Source organism: Syngnathus floridae, chromosome 8 (assembly GCF_059516105.1).
Source record: "Syngnathus floridae isolate MCC-2025c chromosome 8, RoL_Sflo_1.0, whole genome shotgun sequence".
Classification (NCBI taxonomy): Eukaryota; Metazoa; Chordata; class Actinopteri; order Syngnathiformes; family Syngnathidae; genus Syngnathus; species Syngnathus floridae.
Genome location: NC_142420.1, coordinates 7398415 through 7409229, shown reverse-complemented (window position 1 = coordinate 7409229; position 10815 = coordinate 7398415). Strand labels below are relative to the sequence as shown.

The 10815-nt window shown below is 40.0% G+C and overlaps 1 long non-coding RNA gene across 2 annotated transcripts in view; it reads left to right on the top strand.

Annotated features, from left to right (window-relative positions):
• The window catches only part of LOC148394300 (uncharacterized), a 31116-nt gene that overhangs the window by 937 nt on the left and 19364 nt on the right, over positions 1–10815 (top strand). For both annotated transcript variants that reach the window (XR_015859708.1, XR_015859707.1), the window contains exon 2: positions 1408–1547. This is a non-coding gene — a long non-coding RNA (uncharacterized LOC148394300). The remainder of the gene's footprint in view (positions 1–1407; positions 1548–10815) is intronic.

Below are 10815 nucleotides of genomic sequence, written 5' to 3'. Positions count from 1 at the left end.
AGTTTCACCTGTTGGTATTGACTTGATGTGGCCAAGGGTGATAAAAGTACCCACATCCGGTCCTGAAGTCGAATTTCAATAACATCCTCGTAAAAGTAGTTTGACCGATCGATAGTTTTATGATAGCAATTAGGTTTTGGCGAGATGGCTCTTAGCTTACTGGCTCAGGGTTGAGGTGCACTTGAGCAAGGCATCATCCCCTCTACTCCAGCTCAGGTGATGCACATCTTGGCACACCTCTTTCATTTTCAATCTCTCCTGACTTTATGAATGAAATATACACCAGAGAGAAAAAAAAATCTAAAGTAAACTAACCTTATTTCACCATTTATGCTATCAAACATTCAGATGTTCATTTGTCGTATGTTCATTAAAACCACAAGAGCAGCACTTAGCAATTCTAACTTTACTGTTGAATCTGTCAAACAATGTTATGAACTGACTGACATAAAACAACTGAAAAATAAACCATCTATAATTTCTTAGATGAGATGGAGAATTTCTGAAAGCCAGCAGCTGGTTGTTGTTAGGCTGATGCAAGACACTACGCATCCGCCTCAAATCATTCTTATAGCCGACTCCATCAAACACTTCTCTTAAATAAGGCCACTGGATGGGGAACACCTTGCTTCTCCAAATGTGTTGCAATGCGTCATGGTCATTAACATGTCGCTGCTGCCCCTAAGTCCCCAAGCTCTCAATCAATCAAACACAGTCTCATCTCTATCTATTTACATCCTTTTTTTTTTTTTTACTGTCATCATGCGTGGGTACTGAAAAATACAGTTTTCTCCTACATGCGAGCAAACTCAGCAAAGGCCAGTTTTTCAGATGATAAAACAAACTAAATAAAATCATTTCCCAACCCAAGGACACAATTTGCATTACAATCTCAAGGCACACAACCAAACAAAAATGTCACAAAGTATAAACAGTAGAGTCCAATCATGATGATCTTGTCTCTAGTTTCTCACAGATTTACCTTCTGTGTGGGGAACCTATAATTGAACACAAAGCTATTATTGTGTTGTGTGAATGGCAACAGGTGGATACACAGATTCATTGTAACTACTTCTGCCATCTAATAAAAGAACAATAATTATTCTGCCTCTCAATATGTCTCGGCGGCATAGATACTGTATAAATAACGATCTGCCGTAAATAATAATTATAGTGATTTAATTTTCTGTGCCACACCTGATGTGGCAATGCACATTGGTTGACTGGTGCAAAAGTTGATATGATTATCATGTGGTGTGGTCAACCATGATGGTGTGGTGACTTAAAAGAGAAATTAGAAAACAACCTGACATTTGCAGTTTCCAGACACAAATAGAGGAGAAACCTATGTTAGGTGTTTTTATGATGTGTCTGAAGTAATTATTTCTTCTTTGATTGTTCCCCCAGATGGCCCTGTGCTGCCTCTCACAGGCTGGTGTTCGTACTACAACTAAAATTGGGGAGATAACTCACAATTGGTTGAGCGGATTATTGTGATCGTCATTGCTGTTTTGATCATCTCCAGTACACCACACACTACAAGACTGGTAAGTGCACACACTTGTGCCTTCTGTTTTTCTTTTCGGACATGTTCTGCCCCTCACCTCAGTTACAGTATGATGTGTTTAAATTGCATAAGACACAACTACAATCTAGATTTTCTTTTTAATATAAATACACATGTGCAATGTGATCCAATATAAGCGCTGCATCAAAGATGACTGACACTCAAAGCCCTCCACCAAGGCTTAAAATATTCAGACGTATACACATAAAGCTTGTGATCATGTCAAATTGGATTTTCCGCGGTATATTGAAGACGCTGCCAGAATGTGCAACCTGGATCGCAGCCAGATGACTCTTGGTTGACCTTACGTGTACACATTCTGTTACGGGGGCGTATTGGACCACATAAAAAAAGGACAAATAGTGTATGGTCAGATAATTATAAGAATAAAATTGTTACATGTAAAAAAGGTAGTAATTGCATGAAAAAGATCAGTAGTTTATATCAAAATACATAGAGTAAAAAATGGGTTTTAATGAGAAACAACTCATGCAAAAATTTAAAAAGAAACATGGTAACTAATCAAACAGTGATATAATATAATTATAATATCATAAATAATATAATAATGATAACTAAACAATTAAACTAATCTTATAAGAACATTTACTCACTTTGTGAGATAATAAAATAATCAAAATATTACCACATAAAAAAGACTGAGAATGAATTCTGAAAATCAAGGAAGAAGTTGCAGTTATGCCATAATCGAGTTGCAATTTTTCAAATGCTGTTAAAAAGTTATTTTTAGAAGTGTCCTTCTCCAATCTCCTCTCGGGAATTAGTTGGTATAAAGCCACTCGGAAAGCTTTCAAAGAATAAACTAAATGCCAGTTTGCCATACTTATCCACACATTCTTTGCAGGGACAAAATGTGACAGTAAAGTGCAGAAAAATAAAGTAATCACAACGGCTGTGGACAGCAACACATTCGGAAATAAAATGAAGCTCCTCTAAAACAAATATTCACACGTCAGCTAGAGTTACTGCCCAAAATGTGAAATGGATGACATCAGAACAATCTGTCGGGACCTTTGCTTTTAGTAAAACTGATGACACCACTGTTTTTCCACCCATGATGTCACCTTTAAATCTTTGCAATATTTTGCGAGTGTTAGCAGTGAAAAGCGCAATAGAGCATTTGAGACACTCCCCCCCCAATCCTCAAGTGATAGTGCCGCTTTGCTCACTTAAAAAAAAAAAAAAAAATCTGTGGCAGAATAACTAATGTGCTTGACTCTGTTTCCGCACTTTAGTGCTTCAAAAATGAAACTACATCATTTTTTTGTAAAGACAAGACTTTCTTTTACATTTGATTTGCTCATTCAGGTGTACCTAATGGAGTGTCCAGACAGTGTATTCATTATGCACATGTCCTTTTAGACGCTACAGTAAAAGGTTTGCAAGGCAGGATGCTCTCAGCTGGAGGACATTTCCAAATGCTTCATTCTCTACTCAAATATCATACATGTTAGCATAACCTGCCTTTTGCCTCTATCAAACATCAATACTCCCGCCCTCTCACATGCACATATCAAGCTCATATCCAACATTGAAAAGATGGACTGACATTTAGCTCTCAGCGTTTCAACAATATGACATTTGCATTTCTTTTTTTTTTTTTTTTATCCTCCTCCCTTCTACCACTCCATCGAATGTGGCGCTAGGCGCTCCCCGCGAGTATCATTGCGAGCCGAGCCCGCGGTCCGTCGTCTGCGGGGCCAAAGAGCGAGCCCCGTCTGGCCCGGATCTTCATTTAATTCTGTGTTGGCCGCCATCTAAATCAACCCACTGCTTTGTCTCTGAGTTCATTTCCATTGTCTGCAACATGGCTACGGCGCTCCTCTTGGGAGCATCAACTTTGCCTGGCTGGGTTGCAGACTGTATAAAATGTCCATTTCTGCAGGTAAGAGATAAGGGCAGAAAGAGAAGCTAATTATCATTGGGTGTATGTTAAAACCCCAGCAAAGGGCGGCTATCAACAGCGGTGTCTGCTCTGACACAGGCTAACTATTTAATAGGATCTGAACTCCAAACTCAGCTTCATATTCATAATAAATAACCCATGTCTCAATGCCAGGCTTTGGCTGTTGTGCTTGTCTTAAAGCGAACTCTGTAATGAGGCCGCCGCCCTCAAATGAATTGCGGGCTGTTGCCGGTAAAACACTGGGACGCTCCGCTTGTTTCACAACAAATTGAATTTCACAGAAAAAGACATTATTCCCGCTGTGTGTAACGTCATACTTGTTGTAATGGACTCCGTCGTAGTGGAGTTGACTAACATCTCGGCTCATCTTTCCCTTGATTCACTTTGCGCTCAGCCGGGGCCTGATTGCAGGTGAGATTAACTTGTTTGTCATTCGGGTTTTGCTCCCACCACTGGTCGCGCAGTCAACAGTGGAATACTGATGGCTGTCGACAGGAAGGAGGAGCGACGCAGCCCGGTAAACCGATGTATCGAGTAACAAGTTGTTCTCAACAGATTTAATAATAACAATAATAACAACAATAATAATAATAATAGCAAGAGCAATAATAACAACACCAATAATAATAATAATAATACATGGCATTTGACATCAGTCAAAGACTATTGGATCTTACCAACAGGATTAAAACATCCAGACCAATACAGTCAAGCTCTGATCATGTCAAATGGGATTTTCTATGTTAAATTGAGATCAACTGCCAGAATGAGCAAGCAGGATTAGCTCCAGTTGACAATATAGTGCCACACTGAAGAGAAGACAAATACCACAATATCAGGTCAGACAAACAAAACTGAACGATTACAAGAACAACGTAATTGTGAGTGAGATGAAATGTGAAAAAATGTAATGTGAGGATTTGTGAGGCTGAAGACTTTGCGGCTTATTCTCATTATAGGGAGATGACTTTGGGTGAGAGTTGGGGGGGGGGTACGTTCTGAATTGCGAGCCACGTATTCGCACTCGACCTTCACTCCTCCGGACCATTTAGAGTCCTTAATTAACCTACCATCCATGTTTTTGGAATGTGAGAGGAAGCCAGAGAAAATCCCTCCAAGCACGGGGAAAACATGCAAACGCCACACAGGAAAGCTTTAGCTGACGTTTGAACACAGAAGCTCTTGACGATGAATCAAACAATTTCAAGAGATTGGAATTTTTTCTGCTAGAACAATGGCGTTGCCTGAAAGCGTATACAAAATGTCCACTGAAATTGCTCTGATGCTCGATCGCAGCCTCTCATGGGCATTTTTGCATGGTGACTGGTCGATTTCTGTCAAGTATTACGCCAGTAGTCGTTTTTTTAAACTCTTCTAAAATTAAACCTAATGGTACGCAAAGCAAGGCAAAACAGATTTAAAAACAAGGCAAGGCAAATGTGTTTATATAGCACATTTCAGAGACGAGGCAACTTGAATATGCTTCACACAATACCTAAAAGCCTTCGCAAACACAATAGCTGAATACAGCCTCGATCTGTTTGCTTTTTTTGTCTATAGAAAATGTCGGCCCACATCACTGTACAGTGTCGCATTTATCTTGTCTGTTTGATTCATTGGCGATTTGGACTCCGTAGTGCTGCTGCAACATCACACTATTTCCATGTCTTGTCCACATCCTGCAGCCAGAACCACATTGAGCAGCAGAAACATGTCTTAGGATCTGCAAGGTATGATGTATGAGATTGTTCCCAAATCATTTCTCCTTCTCATCCGGGTGACAGCAATCCTCTCTCTGAGGCAATTGCATGCATTGAGATTCGGAACAGGAGTTTCAATGTTGCGATTTGACTGGCAAAAGGAGAAAGTGAACGATTGTACTCCCTCTCCAGCCCAGTTGTAGCTATCTATCCTTGAGAGGTCAGATGGGTCGAGCAGAAAGAGGCTATGTAATCTTGCAGATCCATCTTGGCCAACTTCAAACTGTACACAACCGGTCAGAGTTCTTTAAAGAGATTAAAGTGATCGAAAGCCTGCTTGAAACGGGCCCAAAAAGCAGAATTGATTGCTTGCAAACAACGAGAGCCCCCCCGAAAGAGCGTCGCGGGACGATGTTTGCCACCACGGCAGTTTCGACAGAATTTCACTCATCCATCCATCCATTTTCCATCGCGCTTGTCCTCATTAGCGTAGCCGAGGAGCAAGAGCCTGTCGCGGCTGAATTTGGGCTCCCTCCCACTCTCGAGTAAACACGCAGGAAAGATTCATGAAGATTCTAAATTGTAAAGTGAACGTGAGTTTGAATATTATTTATTTATATTATTCATTTATTATTGATTTGTTATCTGATATGATTTATTTATTATTACTATATATTTTTGTCATGCGATCGGCTGGCTTCTTATAGTTTTGTTTGTTTTACTTCCCATCTGGAAACTATTTAATGGATAGATCGATACGAGCCGAGCATTTTAAAATTAATATCCCGCAACCTTGAAGAACCTTGAAATCGTCCGCCTCCAATTTTTTGTTATGAGGATTCTATTCATAGACTTTAAAGACTAATGAGCCGGATTGTCTTTTTGTTTTTTTGTCTATTTAAATATTTCGCTGCTTGTCGGAAGAAGGATATTGCATATTGGACGAAGATGTACTTTCTCCTGACATTTCTGGTGACACCCTCCGGACCAGATTTTGGCGTTTCACCAGCAGCCGTTGCTTGGTGCATTCTCGGAGGTGAACACTTGTCATGTCGCTCGAGCACATCCGCAGACAGAGCTGCGGGCCCGACGGTGCGTCTAACAAAAGAGGCCTCATGCATCTCATAAGCCTTGTTATCAGGAGACGTGTAGAATAAATTATTTTTGTTAGCGACCAGCTGTGGATTTGCATGCAAATTCCAATCCTCAAGGGTCAAAACGCCATTTTTCAAACGTTTCAATTCCAAGTCCAAATTTCACACTCGCAACAATACAAGCGGAAGAGATTTGATGTTTCTCTGTGTGATTGTTTTAAGAGGAATCTCAGTGTTGTTTTTTTGGGTAAAATTGAACAATGCGCATCTGCCTAATTTACATTTTTGAGTACATAACTAGTGTCACTCTCTGTTAAGGAGGTGCCCTATAAATGAGTTATGCAAATTCACACCAAGGTACATGCTCAACAGTCTGCTTGCATCATCTCTACTGTTCACATGCTATTCACATCACATCACATCAAACACTGCTGGTGAGAGGCAATCTTGGGAATGTTGCATGCAATCTGATGTTCAAGGTTAGCAAAAGACATTTTTGAATTTGCTATGTTTAACTGAAGAATGGAACAAAAGTATCGTGGCGCATTGTGTGTCGTCAAGGCGCCGAGGAAAATATGCTGAAAATTGCAGGGGGGGGTCGTACTTGAAAACACACAGAGAAAAAAAAAAAAAGCAATGCGATTCTTGGCCTGCCATCAAATGATAATAGCGCAATGTTTTAGGAAGATTGGTCGGAAAATTGTGGCGGGTGGTTGAGCACTGACGAGAACACGGGTGGTCATGTGACATTTAAAACCAATAGGGTGCACTAAGCCATGAGTTTTCTAAGGAGAATCTATGCTGATAATCCCATCACCAAAACCGGCTTGACTTTCAATCTCATCTACTTCAGACATCTTGTGTCTGATAGCAATCAAAATCAAAAGGCTTGTTCTTTTTAATACTGAGCTATGATCCGTTAAGAAAATCAATGTAAATTGTGACATCTAAAAAGGGACACCCAACAGAATTTTGAAGGTCAATCTTATCAAACATACTTAGATTTGAATGTAGCCTCAATTCACTATAATCCTTCCAACACGGACTCGCTGACAAAGCCACGCCCCTCACTAGGATAAACTTCAATATCAAACATGGCCATTCCTGATGGCATATGTGAGAATGCAGACCCAATGCAGCTATTTAAATTTAGAAGAGGTGATACCTGTCAATCAAACATTTGGATAATCCTACATTGTTTCTGAATCTTCTCAATTTTCTTAGCTGCCTTAGTTCTGCCTCTGCTTCCAAGTCTTATGCCCAATTAGTGGTGTCCCGATTCAATATTGATACCAGATATATATGCCCAATTGAGGGCAGATGAGGGATGGGCATTTTTGTTATTTTTAACAACCATACCAAACCACTCTTAGGTCATACTTGCAGTTTTAACAGAAACGACAAAGTGATTTTGGGAGGGAAAAATTGAATGTCCACTTCTAACACAATTTGTCGTACAATTTTCGAGAATTAACTCCAACAACACAGATTTGAACACGTTTGAAGGTTTGAATAAGGTCAGTGTCAAACTGGCGCTAATAGATACTGAAAAGGGCAACTGCAGATATCTTGGATAAAAGTCAATTAGGTTATTTATTTATATATATATATATATATATATATATATATATATATATATATATATATATATATATATATATACGACTGCCAGCTCGCTCTGAGGGCGAGTGCCCTCAACCCATTTTTGAGCTGTTAAATCGAAATATGTGGACAGTGGCCTTGTTGGTTTAAAAAAAAAGTGACAACACAAGTGCCCAATTCCGACGATCATAGCGCGTCGCCCATCTCCGGTTTCTATCACCCCACCCCAGATGGCAATCTCCCCATCCCATTCCTGCCACTAATTGATAAAAAAAATTCCGAGAAAGGCATCGCGCAACCTGCATTTGAGCCACAATCTGTTGTCCTCAAAACTGCACACCGAGCATGACCAAGCTTCTTTTGCATCCTAGCCAGATTGCATACACAGCCGAGGTGACAACACACTCCGTCCTACCAACGAGCCAGACTCTCAATCACGCTAGTCTTATTGCGTATACAATCATAGAGTCGCTACACTCTAAACGACAAAACATTTCTGTTTGGGCTTGATTGGTTTAATGAAATGAAAGAGGCAATCTTTACACTGACCTCAACACATGAATGCACTTTGGTTGTTAACAGAAACGAGACAGATTGACACACATTACAAGCAAGCCAACTCAACTATCGGTGCTTTTTTTTTTTTTTTTTTTATCAGAGAAGTTACAAATGAGAGCTGTTGTCAGAGGAATCAGGCCCGCACAGCTATAGATCCATACTATTTACCAACAGAGTGGGTTTTATTAAAGAAGCTGGCGCCTCTATTGCAAATTAGTCATATAATTGTAAATGGCCTGAGCTGGAAACACCGCGTTTCTGCAGCCGTAAGGAAGACTCACCCTCCGAGAGTTTCATTGATTATTCATCTCGGTAATGACCTCATGTCTCGGCCTGTTAGACTCTAGTGCTCATCAGCCTGTCACCTAGCTTGGCCAACAGACTGCCGTTAACATTTCACACCCACTTTTTGCAACACATGTTTATAAATAATGACAATCTCATTCAGATGAGCTTTTGATTCATGTTTCCCACCGAGGCTTGTCACTTTCAGAGGTGAGCATGTGCATCAGCTGTGTGTGAGGAGCTGCGAGGATGTGTGTGTCGTGGGGGGGGAGTGCATTGATGAGATGGCAGGGACACAAAACAGGAGACAAAAGCAATCATGGCATCGACTTGGAAGTTGTCAAAGTCATTGACCCGAAGTCGGTGAACGGCTGGAGGAGAAAAGGAAAAAAAAGTGAAGGATGCAATTTAGTGAGCAACTCCCTTGGACAAAGTCAAGCTGCAGACAAAGTTGCATTCTTCTGCTTCACAACGACAAGCGGCAAATGTCCATCTCATAAGGAGGACCCACGCTGAGAACTTCTATTGGGGAAGTAAGATTGTTTCACAGCCATGAGTTCTCCCGGCTATACGAGGAAAAAGCTGATGCTACGCTTTAGTGCCTGTGTGGGCGTTTAATACATCTTGACAGCCTTATGTCTGCTCTCAAGAGGATTTTGGAGCATTTGATACAAAAAGGAGCAGTATAATTAGTTCCCAAATCTAAAATTGTTCTGAAACTGTTTTTTTAATAGCTTTGATATAGGACAGCATAGTGAACTGGTGGTTTGCATGTCTGCCTCAAAGTCGGATGATTTTTCTTTTCTGGATCCAACCACATTTTAAAAACATGCATGTCAGGTTCACTAAAGATTAAATGGATGTGATTTTTATTGTAAATGGTGGTGAGCTACAAAGTTGCATAGAAGTGTTTTTTCTTGTAAAATTGCTGCAATGTGGTTTGAACCATGGGGTCATTCTAAACATTTCATATAATTCCAAACTGCCAAAATACATTGTGTCATTCTGTGAGTATAATTCATGTGTACTAATGAAATTTATAGGACATTATATCATAATTTGGTTTGACATTTTATCATCAGAAAACTCACAATGGTCACCGATACAAAATAAGCTATCTAACTATAAACGGACTCTGCATCACATTGAAACCAACATCTTTTGCTAAATAAGCAGAATATTAGGGACGGCAATAATAAACATTATTATTATTTAAAAAAAAAACCTCTCTGACAATATCAATCAAAACAGTATTATGATAAGGCAAATTATTTTGCTTGTGATCTCATTAGATTCTGTGAGTGTACTTAGAGTTGTAGGCGGCTAATGGTTTTCCACATCCAAACCAAAAAGGCAATTCTCTAATTTCTTGAATAAGTAGGAACAATAGCAAGCTCACAAATTTAGCACAGAATAAGTAGGAACAATAGCAAGCTCACAAATTTAGCACAAAATTCCACCTCTACATAAACGTTTAAACCCTTTCATATAAAGAGTTTATCGGTGGGAAAATAAAGAAATATATATAATGTAAATATCATGTGTGCCATTTTGTTTCACGGAGGGGTGCTTTTCTTGTCCCACATAGAGTTGGACAGTCACACGACTGATAGTGAAGAGATGGAAGGGGAAAAAAAAATAAAATAAAATAAAAGCTCCTCCCAGGAGAAATGAATGCAGGCGGGGGAGAGCAAAGTGAATGCAATTTCAAAGGTGGAAATAATGGAGGTCATGTTGTCTGATGCTCCTGTGCTAGCCACCAAAACAACCGGGAATCAATCACATTTGCGCACGTTACTTTCTGAATGTTAATGACGACACGTTTAAGTCCGTTTTTTAATAACGGTGCTCATATCACGACGGGGCCATCCATTATTCCCCAGACTCAATGAAGTGCAGTGCAGTTATCGGTGAGGCGTTATCAGCTGACTGGAGCAATAATATTTGAAATGCATTTTTTTTCCCCTCTCTTGCCCTCTGTTTTGTTCAAGCTCTTCCCCCCGCCCTGTTTTTGTTGTGACGCAAGGTCAAAATGGAGTTTATCCTCCGATATCAGCTGCCAGTCTAGACGAGAGCAGCGCT